Here is a 16784-nt window from a genome sequence, read left to right as displayed (position 1 = left end):
TGATTCACACATCCTAACTCACTTTGTTTTTAGAATCATTTTCTCTGGGTAGATTCTTACTATATTCATGTAGCAAATGAGGAAACTGAGTCTCAGGAAGATGAGCTGGGATCCAAGCCAGTCATTTCATGACACTGTGCTGGATAAGAGAAGGAGGAAGGTTGATGATGGGAGATATATTACCTATAGGGAAACCATACATTAAGCATTATTCATTTTATTAATTGTATTGCTATAATGGTATAAAGTTGTCACAGTTATAATTTCATGCTCTGACATTCAGAACCCCTAGCAAAGAATGCTTTTTTCTAAACTGAATTTTCAATGACTCCGTCTTGGTAAGCTTTTTCCTTTTGCTTCTCTGGTTAAATCCTGGATACACTTTATCATCCTTGAACTTTTAACTCACAGTTTGAGCTTCTGCAAGTCCACCTGTGCCTGTTATCGGACTTCTCATCATGAAAAAGGCTAGGTCAGACTTTATCAAGCATCTCTCATTCATTTTTAGCGCTCCACCCAATTCCACTCTTATCTCTATCTGGAATCTCATTTTGAGTTACTCACTTCTCACCACCAACTCCCCTTTTTTTTCACCAGTCCTCATTCCTGACCTGCTTCATCCCCTTTTCCATTTCCTGTTCTAACATCACCTTCCATTTAGTGACTAGTTTAAACATCTAAAAAGCTAGTATATGTCCAGTTATAGCTTTTTATTATTTTTTGACCTTTATTCTGTTTTCTTAAAAATGATTTTTTATTGAAATATAATTGATTTACACTGTTGTGTTAGTTGTTGTTCTAGAATGAAGTAAATACCTGTATGTATACATATATCTTCCCTCTTGAGCCTCCCTCCCCACCCCCATCCCACCCCTCTAGGTTCCCAGAGCACCAAGCTGAGCTCCCTGTGCTATACAGCAGCTTCCCACTAGCCATCTATTTTACACATGGAAGTGTATATATTTGGAATGTATTCGGAAATTTGGAAAACAAATTTGGACATTTGGAAAACAGCAGTTTTGAAAAACTCAGCAGAAATTTGGAGAACAGCAAATCTGGAAAACTCAGCAGTGGCCACAGGACTGGAAAATGTCAGTTTTCATTCCAATCCCAAAGAAAGGCAATGCCAAAGTATGATCAAACTACCACACAATTGCATTCATCTCACACACTAGCAAAGTAATGCTCAAAATTCTCCAAGCCAGGCTTCAGCAATATGTGAACTGAGAACTTCCAGATGTTCAAGCTGGATTTAGAAAAGGCAGAGGAACCAGAGATCAAATTGCCAACATCCACTGTATCATAGAAAAAGCAAGAGAATTCCAGAAAAACATCTATTTCTGCTTTATTGACTATGCCAAAGCCATTGACTATGTGGATCACAACAAACTGTGGAAAATTCTTAAAGAGATGGGAGTACCAGACCACCTGACCTGCCTCCTGAGAAATCTGTATGCAGGTCAAGAAGCAACAGTTAGAACTGGACATGGAACAACAGATTGGTTCCAAATTGGGAAAGGAGTATGTCAAGACTGTATAGTGTTGCCCTGATTATTTAACTTATATGCAGAGTACATCATGGGAAATGCCGGGTTGGATGAAGCACAAGCTGGAATCCAGATTGCTGGGAGAAATATCAATAACCTCAGATATGCAGATGACACCACCCTTATGGCAGAAAGCAAAGAAGAACTAAAGAACCTCCTGATGAAAGTGAAAGAGGAGAGTGAAAAAGCTGGCTTAAAACTTAACATTCAAAAAACTAAGATCATGGCATCTGGCCCCATTACTTCATAGCAAATAGATGGGGAAACAGTGGAAACGGTGGCTGACTTTATTTTTGGGGGTTCCAAAATCACTGCAGATGGTGACTGCAGCCATGAAATTAAAAGACACTTGCTCTTTGGAAGAAAAGTTATGACCAACCTAGACAGCATACTAAAAAGCAGAGACATTACTTTGCCAGCAAAGGTCCATCTAGTCAAAGCTATGGTTTTTCCAATAGTCATGTATGGGCTTCCCTGGTGGCTTAGATGGTAAAGCGTCTGCCTGCAATGCAGGAGACCTGGATTCAATCCCAGGGTTGGAAAGATCTCCCGGAGAAGGAAATGGCAACCCATTCCAGTACTCTTGCCTGGAAAATTCCATGGATGGAGGAGCCTGGTAGGCTACAGTCCATGGGGTTGCAGAGAGACATTACTTTGCTAACAAAGATCCATCTAGTCAAAGCTATGGTTTTTCCAATAGTCATATATGGATATGAAGGTTGGACTATAAAGAAAGCTGAGCACCGAAGAATTGATGCTTTTGAACTGTGGTGTTGGCGAAGACTCTTGAGAGTCCCTTGGACTGCAAGGAGATCCAACCAGTCCATCCTAAAGGATGGATTGAATATTCATTGGAAGGACTGATGCTGAAGCTGAAATCCAATACTTTGGCCACATGATGCGAAGAACTGACTTATTGGAAAAGACCCTGACGCTGGGGAAGATTGAAGGCAAGAGGAGAAGGGGACGACAGGATGAGATGGTTGGATGGCATCACCAACTCGATGATGAGTTTGAGCAAGCTCTGGGAGTTGGTGATGGACAGGGAAGCGTGGTGTGCTGTAGTTCATGGGGTCGCAAGGAGTTAGACACACCTGAGTGACTAACACTTTCATTTTACAATGTATGTATGTCAATGCTACTCTAGAAAAAATGGTCCTGATGAACATGTTTGCAAGGCAGGAATAGAGATGCAGACATAGAGAATGGACTTGCAGACATGGGCAAGGAGGGTAGGGGAGGGTGGGATGAACTGAGAGAGTAGCATTGATAAGTTATAGCTTTTTAAAGTCCCTAGAAACATAGAACATGCAGGCTTAAATGAAATATAGTGTATTTATGGCGTCGTCTACTTTAGTTTCCCTGACCTCATTTCGGTATCATCTGGATGATTTTTTTGTTTTTTTTTTGGTTGCACCAGGTGGCATGCGGAACTTCCCCAACCAGGGATTGAACCCGTTCCCCTGCAGTGAAGGCACAGAATCTTAACCACTGGACCACCAGGGAAGCCCCCATCTGGCTGCTTCTTTACTTCTCTTCAGATTTTTTGTGTGTAATTTGCATCTTTGTCCACATTATTTGGCCACCTATCTTTTTCATCTAGCACACTAACATGATCTTTTACAATGTAGATTTTAGGACTTGCATAGTTTTCCCCATCTATTTAGCATTTTAAAATTTAACCAGCCTGTTATTTTGTACATTTAGGTTGCTTCCCAGTTTTTCTTACTATAAATCACCCATGAACATCTTTGTGGCTAAATCATAGTGCATTTCTCTGGTTACTCTCTTATGGCAAATTCATAGAAGTGGAATTGCTGAGTCTATCTTGAAAAAGGTTGCCTAAATTATTATTTGGAAAGATTATCTGTTTGTTATTGTAGAGGACGTATTGCAAAGGTTCCTGTAAATAATATAAGAAGAATGATATCATCACTCCTAACCCACACTAAATTACTCATGTGATATTCAGTAAACCAAAAAACTTTTATCACTCTCAACTGATTCATATATAGACTTAAGGCAATGAATTAGAGCTGTAAGGTATTCCTCCATATGTCATTCTTTTATGCTGATTTCACATAGTGGGAATAATTGCATTCCTGAATCTTCTCTTTGTTGCTGTTGTTCAGTTGCTAAGTTGTGTCTGACTCTTAGCAACCCCATGGACTGTAGCAAGCACGCCAGACTCCTCTGTCCTTCATTATCTCCTGGAGTTTGCGCAAACTCATGGCCGTTGACTTGGTGATGCTATCTAATCATCTCATCCTCTGTTGCCCCCTTCTCCTGCCTTCAGTCTTTCCCAGCATCAGGGTTCCAATGAGTCAGCTGTTTGCATTAGGTGGCCAAAGTATTGGAGCCTCAGTTTCAGCATCAGTCCTTCCAGTGAATATTCAAGGTTGATTTCCTTTAGGATGGACTGGTTCGATCTCCTTGCACTCTGGGTTTCACAAAAGGCAATTTAGAAAGCCAGCCCTTAAAACAGTGAAGTGGCTGAAACAAGGCACAAATTTTCTTGAAATCTTGTCTTAAGAGAAAGAAAAGAGTTACCACTGTTTTCACTTTCACGTTGGCCTCCAAAAATGCTTTGTTTTTGTTGTTCAGTCCCTAAGTCATGTCTGACTTTTGTGACCCCAGGGACTACAGCATGCCAAGTACTAAATATTCTTCCTGGTGCTAAATATTTAGCAAAATGACTTTTGATCTTGCCCATGTTTCAGTGAGTAATGTCACTCGTGGCTCTTATTATCTTTCTCATTGATGGGTTATTATTGGCATTCTCCAGATGAAGAAACAACAGATGCCGAAAACTGGCGACCTGCTCAGCTTTAGAAGGTGAATCAGAGCTTAGGAAGGAACATACTAGACTTTTCCCCCGTGAGGCTAGCATAAAGAAGGCTCTGCCTTGGAATACTGCTTTGGGTCTATCCAAAGGGGTTATGGGAACTAATAGATTGAATTATTTCAAAACACTCTCCTCCAACAGGGCCCTGGGGCCAGGCACTCTTTCCCAGATCTTACGTGGAGTCTCTGACTCTTTTTCTTACTTCTGGCAATCAGCATTTGGGTCATCAGGATATCCGTGCAAAAGGATGAACCTGGCAAATGTACCGGTGAACTCAGACATCGCTGATAAAAACAAGAGTTGAAAACAGTGATGAAATGCAGCACCAAGGACAGTTTGGCTTACTTAAAATTTTTGTTGGGCAACAGCTATGTGGAGGTTCCATGCGGGCAGCATCCAGAACGGGAGGAGGCTCAGGGCTTGATGTGTGTCTGCTGAACTCCAGGTTCTGGAGGTACAAGGATAAATAAGCCTCAAGACCTTCCCTCAAGCAACTCTCAGTCCAGCGGAGGAGACTGACACAAAAGCAAACAGAGCAGCAAAATCATAAATTTAAATTTATGCAAATACTCAAGCAGCGAGGAGGAGGGAGTGAGTGATTGACTTGAAAGCTCTACAAGAATAAAACTTAAAAGTCTGCTGCTGCATCTGATAGATTTCAGGTGCAAGTCCCTTTCGGAGCTGATGGACTCCTGAACTTTTCTCTGATGTGAACTTGTATGTTTCAGAGCCTATATGGTTTCATTATAAAATAGAATGTATATACATTAAAATCACTTTCGATAACTCGAACCATTAAATTACCTAACAGTTTACACCCTGCTCCCTTCTGAGCAAAGTAAAAAAAAAACACAATTTTTTTCTTAACTGAATAGTCACAGTGGATGGAAGAGTCATTTGTTTCCAACCAATTGACACTTCATTATTTTCCACTGGGAGTGAATGTGCAACTCCTTTTGATTATTCAGAGCTTGTAATACAGAACAAGAAGAGGTTGCATTAGGACTATTACAATATTGTAATTATCCTTCAATTAAAAATAAAATAAAAAAAAAAAACAAAAAAAGAATGAGCAGACTCTTCTAGACTGGAAAAAATGCAGAAATATTGCAGAGATGGAGTCTCCTTGTTTCAGGAAATGAAGGGGATGGGATGCGCTTAGTGGAATATTTATGGCTGAACGGACTTGAATATTATGTAAAAGAAGTTGTGAGATTTTGTGTGTTATGTGGCTTGAGTTAGTTTTCCAGTTTCTAAATTCTTTTTTTTTTGGGGGGGTGTTATATGTCTTCTTTTCTTTTTAAATTTATTTTTAATCGGAAGATAATTGGTTTACAATGTTGTATTGGTTTCTGCCATAAAAGAACATGAATTAGCCATAAGGATATAAATGTCCCTCCCTCTTGAACCTGCCTCCCACCTCCTACCCCATCCCTCCCACCCCTCTAGGTTGTCACAGAGTCTAAATTTTGTGGCAGTGAATTTCACAGTATCAGATTTCTGTGTAACGAGGTGTATATGTGAGGGCTACATCTACAAATCCACTTCCTAACTATTTCCTAAATGATTTGTGACATTTAGGGGAACTCTATGGGAGATTAATACTAGAAAACCTTCTTACCTTTGTAGAAGAAAAACATTATATACTGTTAATTATCATAATATTTTTCTTGTAGAAAATAGTTGGAGAAATCGAAGGTTGAGAGCCACAAATGTTCTCTATATTAAAACTCTCAGTCAAGAGTTGTACTGAGGGGACTTTCCTGGTGGTCCAGTGGTTAAGAATCTGCTTGCCAATGCAGAGGACATAGGTTCGATTCCTGGTCAGGGAACTAAGATTCCAAATACCCTGGAAGAACCAAGCCAGCACACTTCAACTAGTGAGTGCCTGTGTGCCGCAATGAAATATCACACATGACACAGCAGAGATCCTGCAGGCCACAGCTAAGCCCTGATGCAGCCAAATAAATAAACATAAATTAAAAAAATAGAGTTGTACTGAGAAAATTTGTCTACTGACAGAATCCACATTGTTGAGAAGGTGGCAGGCACGATTTGCATTTGAAAAGAACTCCATAATCCTTCTGATGTTTATCCAGCTTAATAACATTTCAGATATTTAAAGATTTTCTGACTCTTTTACTGTGCCAAGTACAAAGGAATTAACTTATTGATGGTTGGAATATTCTTCAAATAAGCACTTTTACTATGAAACTACCCAAAAGATGTTGAAAAATGAGTGGGAAAGGAATTAGGTCTACATTTAGAAATAAATGTATGAATTTATAGGAAAAATAAAAACCGTGAACGCTGCTCTGTGTCTTAGCTTAGAAATATTTCTCTCTCTCTTTTTTAAAAAAATTTATTTATTCATTTAGTTTGGCTGCCCTGGGTCTTCGTTGCTGCTCCGGTTTTCTCTAGTTGCGGGAAACGGGGGCTACTCTCGAGCTGCGGTGCTTGGGCTTCTCTTTGCAGTGGCTTCTCTTGCTGCTCTTGCTGCAGAGCACGTGCTCTCGGGTGCGTGGGTTGTGGTGTGTGAGCCCCCAGGCTCTAGAGCACAGGCTCAATAGTTGTGGTGCACAGGCTTAGTCACTTTGAGGTGTGTGGGGTCCTCCCAGATCTGGGATGGAACCCAGGTCTCCTGCACTGGCAGGCAGGTTTCTTTACCACTGAGCCACCAGGGAAATCCCTCTCTTTTTTGTACATTGCAGGGGCCTTGAAGACTAACACAACCCAAGATGGCCCATCAACATATATGGATGTTCTTCTGTCCCAAATGCCATGAAGTTGGTGAGAAATGTTCTCCTAATTCCACCCCAGATTGAAATGGGGCACAAAAGATGAAGCAGGCAACTCACCTGGAATCACAAACCAGGCAGCTGTTGGAGCAGGAGAGAGGCTGAGAGCTCCAGAACTTTCCCACACTAACCTTTAGAAGGAAGACGTCCTCTCATCCTGCCTCCTTGACACCACTCAGACCTGGCTGGCTGGTTTTTCTAGACCTTTGTTCAGGAAAATATTATTATGCAGATGATGGAATTTGGCTTTTAATATTTCTGGGCAAGGTTTTAATATTTGGAATATGGAATTTGGCTTTAATATTTCTGGGAGGAACTGTTGCTCAGCTTTTCCATTTATTTCCTTTTCAGAAATAGAGCCATGTGCAGGAAGACTGGACCCAGGGAAGGTGTCCAGCTCTTCCTTGGTCTTTCTTGAGCACTTCCAGATCCCTCCCCTTTCTATTTCTTTTTTTTTTAATTTATTAATTTTAATTGAAGGATAATGCTTCACAATACTGTGTTGGTTTCTGCCTTACATCAAGAAGTCATATGCTTTCTGTAGTGGCTTTCCTGGTGGCTCAGACAATAAAGAATCTGTCTGCAGAGTGGGAGACCCGGGTTTGATCCCTGGGTCAGGAAGATTCCCTGGAGAAGGAAATGGCAACCCACCTCAGTACTGTTGCCTGGAGAATCTCGTGGACAGAGGGGCCTGGCAGGGCTACAGTCCATGGGGTTGCAAAGAGTCAGACATGGCTGAGTGATTAAACCACAATCCTGAAGAATACGGTCCTGTCCTGAGAGAATAAAGTCAACTGTCACACTGGTCTCACACAGGAAGACTTTCCCCCTCACCAGCAGCCAGTAAAGGGTGAACTTAGCTGAGAAGAGCCAAGTGGGTTACTTCGGAGTGTGCCAGGTGGGTGGTGCTCTGGGAGGTCTTGGCTCCTCCTGAGTGTTGCTTTCTTTTTCACCCTTACATACTTTGAGCATGTGCATGCTCAGTCGCTAAGCTGTATCTGACTCTTTGCAACGTCATGGACTGTAGCCTGCCAGGCTCTCAGTCCATGGGACTTTCCAGGCAAGAATACTGGAGTGGGTTGCCATTTCCTCTTCCTGAGGATCTTCCCAACCCAGGGATCAAACCAGAGTCTCCTGTGTCTTCCGGGTTGGCAAGCAAATTCTTTGCCACTGAGCCACCTGGGAAGCCCCTACTCATGTAATATGTACATTCTAGGAATGAAGGAACACGCAGGACAGATATTAGATGCCACCGAAATAGGTGTGCGCTTGAAGGAAACACTTCACTTTATATTACTGTATTACACCCGTTTTGGCTTCGGTTTTTATTTTATGCTTGAAATGTAGGATAAGATTGCTCCCGTTTCAGCTTTTACAGTTACTTCTTTGACCGTGTTTGGCTTGGCAGTTAAGAAAAAAAACAGAAGGATTACATTTCAGTGGCACAACACCTAATCCTCAGGCAAATGATTTGTCCACGCTTAATATAAAGTACTTAGGATGTATTGTCTGATGTAAACACCGGTTCTAATAAAGTGGTGCCTGAGGTACAGCGCTTTAACGTGTAATATCCTATTTGTGTTGGCCTGTACACATTGGATATAAAGCCGTTATGATAAAATATATCCTCTTTAGCCTGATAAAAATGAAAATTGGAGTACAGAACTCTCACCAAGAAAGAAAAGACGCTATAAAACACAAAGACCCCTGCGAGTCAGCATCTCTTCAGATGGAAACTACCCAGCTGTCTTTTTTTAAAAATAAAATTTAAAATTTTCTTGGTTTATTGGCTGTGTTGGGTCTTTGTCACTGCTCTGGCTTTCTCTAGTTGCAGCGAGCAGCGGGTACTCTCGAGGTATAGCGTGCGGGCTTCTCTTTGCGCTGGCTTCTCTTGTCGCAGAGCATGGGGTCTAGGCTCATGGGCTCAGTAGCTGTGGCTCCCTGGACTCTAGAGCACAGACTCAGTATTTGTGGCTCACGGGCTTAGTTGCTCTGTGGCATGTGGGATTTGCCTGGACCAGGAATTGAACCTGTGTCTCCTGCTTTGGCAGGTGGATTCTTTACCACTGAGCCACCAGGGAAGCCCTACCCAGTTGTCTTGGAGGAGCATCAGTTTAATCATTTCAGGTACTTTATTTGAATCTAACATTGTACTGAATTCAACGACATTTAGCTGCTCTGTTGTGGGGTTTTTATCACTGGGAAAGAGCAGCTGCACGGAAGGAGTAGATTTCAAGCACAAAGAAAGGTTAAAGGAAGCAGAAACGATTCCACCTACCCTGGATAGCAATCTCTGCCTTCCAACATCCACTTGGTATAACCTTTTTCTCCAGGACCCCGTGCTGCTTAGAAGCACGCGAGGTTAATAATAGCAGGCAAAAAAATGCGAGGCATTTCAAGACGCAACATTCATCTTGCCGTTCCACTAATGCGGGGATGACAGAAAGTCACTTTCAACCTCCTTTTCTGCTGCTTCTATTACCTGGGTGTTGCGAGACACTCCTCCAGGTACTGGAGAATGATTACTGTTCATAGGGTATTATAAGAAAGATAGGCATATTTGCCATTATACTCATCTGATTTAATGCTTATAAATCAGCAAAACCTCTACCTCAGTCCTCTTCTCTTAGTCTCTGAAGAGCAGATGCTCAGTAATAGCCCCATTCACAGTTCATCCGGCAACTCACTTCCCAGACACAGGTGATGGAGAGCCTTCTCTGTAATTGTAGCTTTAGCCAATGGATGAAAAATCACAGGCCCTGAACTAAAGTGACTTGTGTTTTCAGGTTCCTGCTTCCTCCTGGCTCACTCTTGACTCCTTAAAGCCTGCAGGAGAGGTGAACTTTGAAATGAGATGCAGTCTTTGGCTTTGGGTTTGCCTTCCTAATTTCTATCTTTCCCAGAAAGAGTCATTCAAAGGGCAAGTCTTTGAAGGCTGCTTTGACTTAGATGTTTATTTTTGAGGGTGTTTACAAATAGATCAAGTACTTAAATGCAGGAAAGTATCTTTCCACTGACTGAAAATCTGGAAGTAAAACTGAAAGCAGGAATGGCAACAAAAGGGAAGGAGGAGGGAGAATGATCCTTTTCTTTCCCTCAGTTTAAGGGGGTCGTTTCATCATCACAGCCCTCTTAGGCACCCGTGCTTATCCTCGCTAAAAGCCCCTGAACGTGACGTGAAAGTATCATTTCAGTTGTGTCCGACTCTTTATGACCCCATGGACTGTAGCCCCGCCAGGCTCCTCTGTCCATGGGATTCTCCAGGCAAGAATACTGGAGTGGGTTGCCATTCCCTTCTCTGTGGGATCTTCCTGATCCAGAGATCAAACCCGTGTCTCCTGCATTGCAGGCAGATTCTTTACCGTCTGAGCCAGCAGAAAAACCTGGAAGCCAAGAGACAAAGGTGACCACGGCACACACTGATTTCTGTGCCAGGGTGAGTCCTGTGTCCTCCGGCATCGTGAAGGGGGCAGCCCAGTCTGTGAGAGGCCTTTCTGGGCTCCCACTTGGCTCTTCTGGCCCATCAGCCTGGAGCAAGGAGGCCTAAGTTCTAATTCATTGATGGAAACTTGGGAAAGAAAGGCTGGCTCTTCCAGGAACTCTTCCTTTAGTGCAGGTCTAGATTTAGAACCCTGAGTCCCTCACTTAGGTGAGGCCAGTAGGTATGAGCTCAGGTATTCAGATCAGACCAGGAATGTGCTGGAGCCTTTCCAGGGCTTTCTCTACCCAGGGGAACTGAATTGCCCTGAAAAGAAGGTCCTTTCCTGGTCAGGTTCCCACCCTCGGGAATGCAGCTGGAAGCAGATGCCGTGTGAGAGGTCGAATTACTATGGGAGTTACAAGGAGAATCAGGAAATCTTCTGGTTTGCTCTGACAAGAACATCTCTTTAATCAAATCTTAAATGGTTTCCTGTTCTTCTTTTTTCCATTGTTGGTTCGATGTCCAGTCATGAAGCTGGGAGATTCTCCTCTGTAACTTTCTGCCCCGTGAGTAGCCACTCATATTTACCCTAGACTTCAAATCTTTTAAAAATAGGTTCCAACGACTTCCCTGGTGGTGCAATGGATAGGAAGCTGCCTGCAGGGCAGGGGGCAGGGGTTCAGTTCCCGCTCCGGGGAGATTCCCACGTGCTGCGAGCAACCAGGCCCATGTGCTGCAGCTACTGAAGCCTGCTTGCCCTAGAGCCGGTACGTCACAACTGGAGAAGCCACCGCCAGGAAGAGTAGACCCCACTTGGTGCAACCCGAGAAAGCCCTTGCAGAAAGCAATGAAGACCCGGATAGTCAAACATAAAAAAAATGAAAGAAACAAAAGTGATTAAAAAAAAAAATGACTGTTAAATAAATAAAATAGGTCCCAAGACTTCATGCCAATTCTTTTGTTGATTTGGAATTTTGTTATTTCATGTCCACTACCTCAGTTAAATGAAAGAAGAGGTGGATTTGGTTTACATATCCAGAACTTTCTTTTTTCATTACAAGTGGTATATTTTAAAGTGAAGCTATTCTCTCTGATTTTGAGAAACTCCTTCAGAGGATTATGAAGAGGATTTTGTCTTTAATCCAGGTACCTGAGAGAGTGCCTATTATTAGCATCAAGACCCCTATTATATGAGCATTAGAGAAAAGGCCACCTGTGTAACTACTCTTTACCAAAGGGGCAGGGACAACAGAAACTTGTGTTGGAATTCAGAATTTTTATCTGAGGAAGGAGAAATTGGTTATTCAGAATATGATAAATGCGTGAAAAATGCAATCACAAAACTGATAAGATACCTAAGTGTACTTACTATTTGGTTATAGATAGAAATGTTCTGGCAGTTGGTATTTAAACTTTCTAACCTGCTTTTCGGAGAAGGCAATGGCACCCCACTCGAGTACTCTTGCCTGGAAAATCCCATGGATGGAGGAGCCTGGTGGGCTGCAGTCCATGGGGTCGCGAAGAGTCGGACACGACTGAGCGACTTCACTTTGACTTTTCACTCTCCTGCATTGGAGAAGGAAATGGCAACCCACTCCAGTATTCTTGCCTGGAGAATCCCAGGGATGGGGGAGCCTGGTGGGCTGCCGTCTATGGGGTCGCACAGAGTTGGACATGACTGAAGTGACTTAGCAGTAGCAACCTGCTTTTAGTCTAAGAGAATATAATTTTTGGTTTGAGAGCTCTCAAACGGGTTCCCAATTTCCTTTCTGGGTGACTGTACTCTGAGGGCCGTGTCTAGTCAGTAGTTCTGTGCTGTTAGTAACCCTTCAGTTGAGATGTTCGTTGTGTTCCGCATCGATGGTGGGGAGTCCGGCAGGTGCACAGGCCGTGGCGGTGTTGTGTGCTGTTTACTGGGATCTGGGCAGTGCAGGCTTTTATAGGAGTGCAGAAAAGACGCTTCTAACAATCTGGTGGGGACAGGTGGCTGGCGGATCAGGGCAGGTGGCCAGAAAAGACTTCTTAGAGGAGGTGATATCTGGTTAGACCTTAAGGACAAGCGGGGTTTGGTGAGATGGACAGGTGGGAGATTTAGGGCCTCGCCAACAGCATGTTATGCAAGGAAGTGTGCATTATCTGTTGCTGCCTGGAACTTATCTATCAGGACAGCGCACCGACATTCATGAATACCAGCAAAACGAACCAGGGTATGAAATCAACCTCTGGTGCAGTTGTGGAGGTTGTGTAGGGCTGCTGAATCCTCGTGCTTGTCTTCTGTCACCATGCTGACCCCACGCCAATGCAGGCGGAGGACGATCAAAGGAGAGCTTGAAATTCTTCACGTGCAACGCAGGTTACACAGGACAGTCTGGCCTGAATCCTGCCCTGGAGGCCCTCTGATCCTGTGAAGAACGTGCGCTTACTGTTCTGACTCAGGCCAGCCATGGAACTGGGCCTCCTTCCTAGCAGTCGTAGAGGTTATTTGCACTGGACACCTTTCCAAACGGTCACCTGCTGAAACACCCTCAGGGGCCTTTCAGTAAGATCAACGCATATGAAACAAGTATTTCCTGCTGCCCTGCCATTTTGTGGATCCTGTCAGATAAAATACAGAGACTCTTTCCCCCCCGCCCCCCATCTGCATGATATGCTTTGGTAGTTGTCGCCTCCGTAATAGGGAGCTCTTGAAAGGACCGAGGAAGATGAGAAAGCAGTCTGGACCTCTCTTTGGAGATGCTCTGCGGTCTTGAGCAATTTGGTGAAAGAAGAAGAGGAGCAAGTCAGAAGACAGAGGGAGAGAGGAACTGCAGCGGCCCTGCTCCGAATATAGAAACCTTGGTTTGCTCTCTGGATCTGATTTGGCCTGAGAATGCAGGCATCGGATAAAAATAACAAGTCACCCAGTAGAGGACAGATCTCCGGCTTCTCCTCTGCCCGGGGCTGCGCATGCCCAGTGCGCGCCTCTTCGGTGGAGAAGCGCCCCGCCGCATCCCCCAGCAGAAGGCCCGAGTGAGAAAGGGCCTGTGTTTGATGTATGAGCTCCGGCTCGCCATCGTGAGTCACCCCAGAACTAGCTGCAGGCAAAACAAAAATCTTTTGTGATTAATTAGAAAAACTGGACAATTATGAATTGACTGCACACAGCCAGGGTATGGTAATATAAATAGTAATGACTTGGGCAGAGCCGCAGAAAGCTCCATGTTTGTGTGAGGTCACTGGAGGAGGGCACATTTTTAAACAGGGAATCTGCTGAAACAGGACAATTCCTGATTTTTGACAATCTGAGAGTCTTGGTGGAGATTTCAGCTGACACCTTGGAAAGGGATTCCAGTTGACTACTCTCCGACGCCCCTCCAAACACTGGCTTCTGTGCCAAATCGATTGTTCTTTTCTTTCTTTTTTTAAAAGACCCCAGACATATCCTTTTCAGCAGCTCCGTGAAACCGCTCACATCTTTTGCTAACCTCCCTGCCAGCGCGTGTCCTTTGCCTTTCTGGGGTACTTGCTTCCACTCTTCCGCTCTCTGAGGAATGGAACACAGATATCGTTTTTACTCAGAGGCACTTGTTGCTTTAATCTTCAGGGAAAAAAAAAAGGAACCACTATGGATGAACTGTGTTTATCAGGGAAAGGAGAGATCAAAATATTCTAGTAAGTTATGGGATGGAGGTAGTGAAGGACAGGGAGGCCTGGCGTGCTGCAGTCCACGGGGTCGCCAGGAGTCGGGCACAACTGAGCGACTGAATAATGACGACAGTGGGATTAATGAGTTATTCTGAGGGACAGAAAGTGGAAGGGTCTTCAAACCACAGAGCTGAGTGAGATTTTTAAATCCCTTTGGGTGTGAACTCTGTATTTTTTTCCTTGATATAACCTGCCTTTAATTCCCCCTAACCGTACCCCTGCCCTTCCTACCTCCCCCCTCCCCCCAAAAAAACCCCTCACACAGAATAAGCATATCTCACGTAGTGAAGCTAAGGAAGATTTCTTTTAAAGGAAATCCACAATGAAAAATAATTAAACCCTGACAGTGCTTGCAAATGTCAAAATACAAATTTTCCCCAGTGATCTTTTTTTTTTTTTAACCACCAAGATAAGCAAGTTTCCCTGTGTGCTAGGGCAGGATTGTGCAGCCAACAACGGGGTCCCAGACCTAAGAGGGAGACGAGAAAATGCCATCTCTCAGAGGCTCTTTCCTCCAGCACCTACCACACTGTGATAAAACATCTTCCAGACCTTTGAAACTGGGTATCTGCGGGGCAATTAACTCGCCTTAACGTGCATTGTGCGTGGCCAAGTGCCTTTTCTGGCCCTCTGTTTGCACTCCCTGGCGTTCTCAGGGCTTTCTATTATTATTCAAGCAGCGCCGCCTCAGTGGTAAACCCATTGACCATTCAATCTGTGCAGTAGCTGCTGCGGATAATTAAAAGTTCCCAACCTTTTGCCCCAAGGCCAGGCTAGAGCCAGTCAGAGAGGAGCCAGGTCTTGGCTGTGGAGGGACCAATCGATCAGCTGATTAACCCTTCTTACTGATTGGTTAGAACTGATTGCATCTCCAGTAAAGAAATCTCTTCGGGCCCTGGGGCACAAATGGCAACCATACATTCAGGGTGAGTGTGAGAGCCTTGGTCCTCACTGTCCACAGACAGAGAGCAGGGAGGGGCGGGGGAGGGCTCCTGGGAGGACATTTTCAAGATTTTTATCTCCTCCCTACTGTTTTCCCTGGACTATCTCAGATTTTATTTCTAGAGAGGAAAGCTCTGTTGCAGCTTTAGGAATGATGGAAAAGATTCCTGGCATAGCACTTGTCTACTCCTTAGCTTGTGACCGAAACGGAGGATTCTTTTCAACCACTGTGTCCCCAAGGGTCCCCTTGCAGAGTGAACAAGATCAGGAAATACTGGAGACATACCTTTAATCAATGGGTCCTAGAAGGTTGCGATTGGACCTCTCCACTCTGACCGGGCTGGCATTTGCTGGTTAGTAAACATTATCTCTGTGTATGGATAAACAACCTATTTTCAATTGTGCTACATATAGGCAACGTGAGGAAAATAGACTGTATGGGAACAGAGGCGTTAAAAAAAAAAGACAGCCCTGCATGTCTTTGAAGGGAGTAGCTGAGATGCTATCAGAGGGGACCATAATGGGCAGCTCTTAAAGGCTGATTTATGCGACTTTGGTAGGGGAGCCCAGCAAGGAGACTCTCCTGTGAAGGTGTTGGCCCTGCAGGTCTCGGGCTTATCATCCTATCTGCGGCAGAAGGGGAAAAAAAGCTGAATTTTGCAAAGCAAACTCTGCCAATATTATCTCTGCTTCCATCTTCAAGGAGGCCGAGCTCCCCTGACGTCAAAGGCAGGTGGCGGCAGATACATCAGCGGCTGTCAGGTTGGGAAACACATGTTGTCCAGAATTCTCCTGATTTGCCCTTATTTGGAGATAACTTACCCATGGAACCGCAAGAACCAAAAATCAGGAGACATTTCCAGGAAGCAAAACATTCAGGCTTCTCTATTGGCTCAGGGGTAAAGAATCCGCCTGCCAGTGCAGGAGACATGGGTTCCATCCTTGACCTGGGAAGGTCTCACGTGCGACTGAGCAGCTAGGCCCACGCATCACAACTCTGAAAGCCCGTGTGACCTGGAGCCGTGCTGTGCAACAGGAGAACCCCCAAAATGAGCAGCCTGACCACCGCCCCTAGAGAGTAGCCCCCGCCCACTGGGACTAAAGAAAGTCCACCCAGCAAGGAAGACCCTGCACAGCCTAAATAAATAGATAAATACATACCTCCATGTTCATCTCACAGTGAAGCTGATGGAACAGAACGTGGTCTTGTATTCGACTGAGAAGGCTCGTTACAGAAGAGATGGCTTTGTTCCATGGGAGCCCTCAGAGTGGGTTTAGGGACCGAGTCCTGTGTGAATGGTCAGGCACCGTGGGTTCGGGGCTCCTTGCTTGGAGGGATCTCCTTCTGCACAGGGGCTGAGGTTAAGCAGCTGAGAGACAAAAGTGGGAAGATTTTGAGGTCCTTAAAAGAGGAGTAAGTGTTGTAGGAACACCAAGAATGATAGTTATATAATAATAATATTAATAAAATTAATAACACTGTATATGTAAATAAGTGAACACTTTCAGGAGGACCGAAATGATCTATATTTATATGACCTTGGATT

Source organism: Bubalus kerabau, chromosome 3, assembly GCF_029407905.1.
Source record: "Bubalus kerabau isolate K-KA32 ecotype Philippines breed swamp buffalo chromosome 3, PCC_UOA_SB_1v2, whole genome shotgun sequence".
Lineage (NCBI taxonomy): Eukaryota > Metazoa > Chordata > Mammalia > Artiodactyla > Bovidae > Bubalus > Bubalus kerabau.
The sequence above is the reverse complement of the archived record's forward strand: the minus strand, read 5'-3'. Positions refer to the sequence as shown.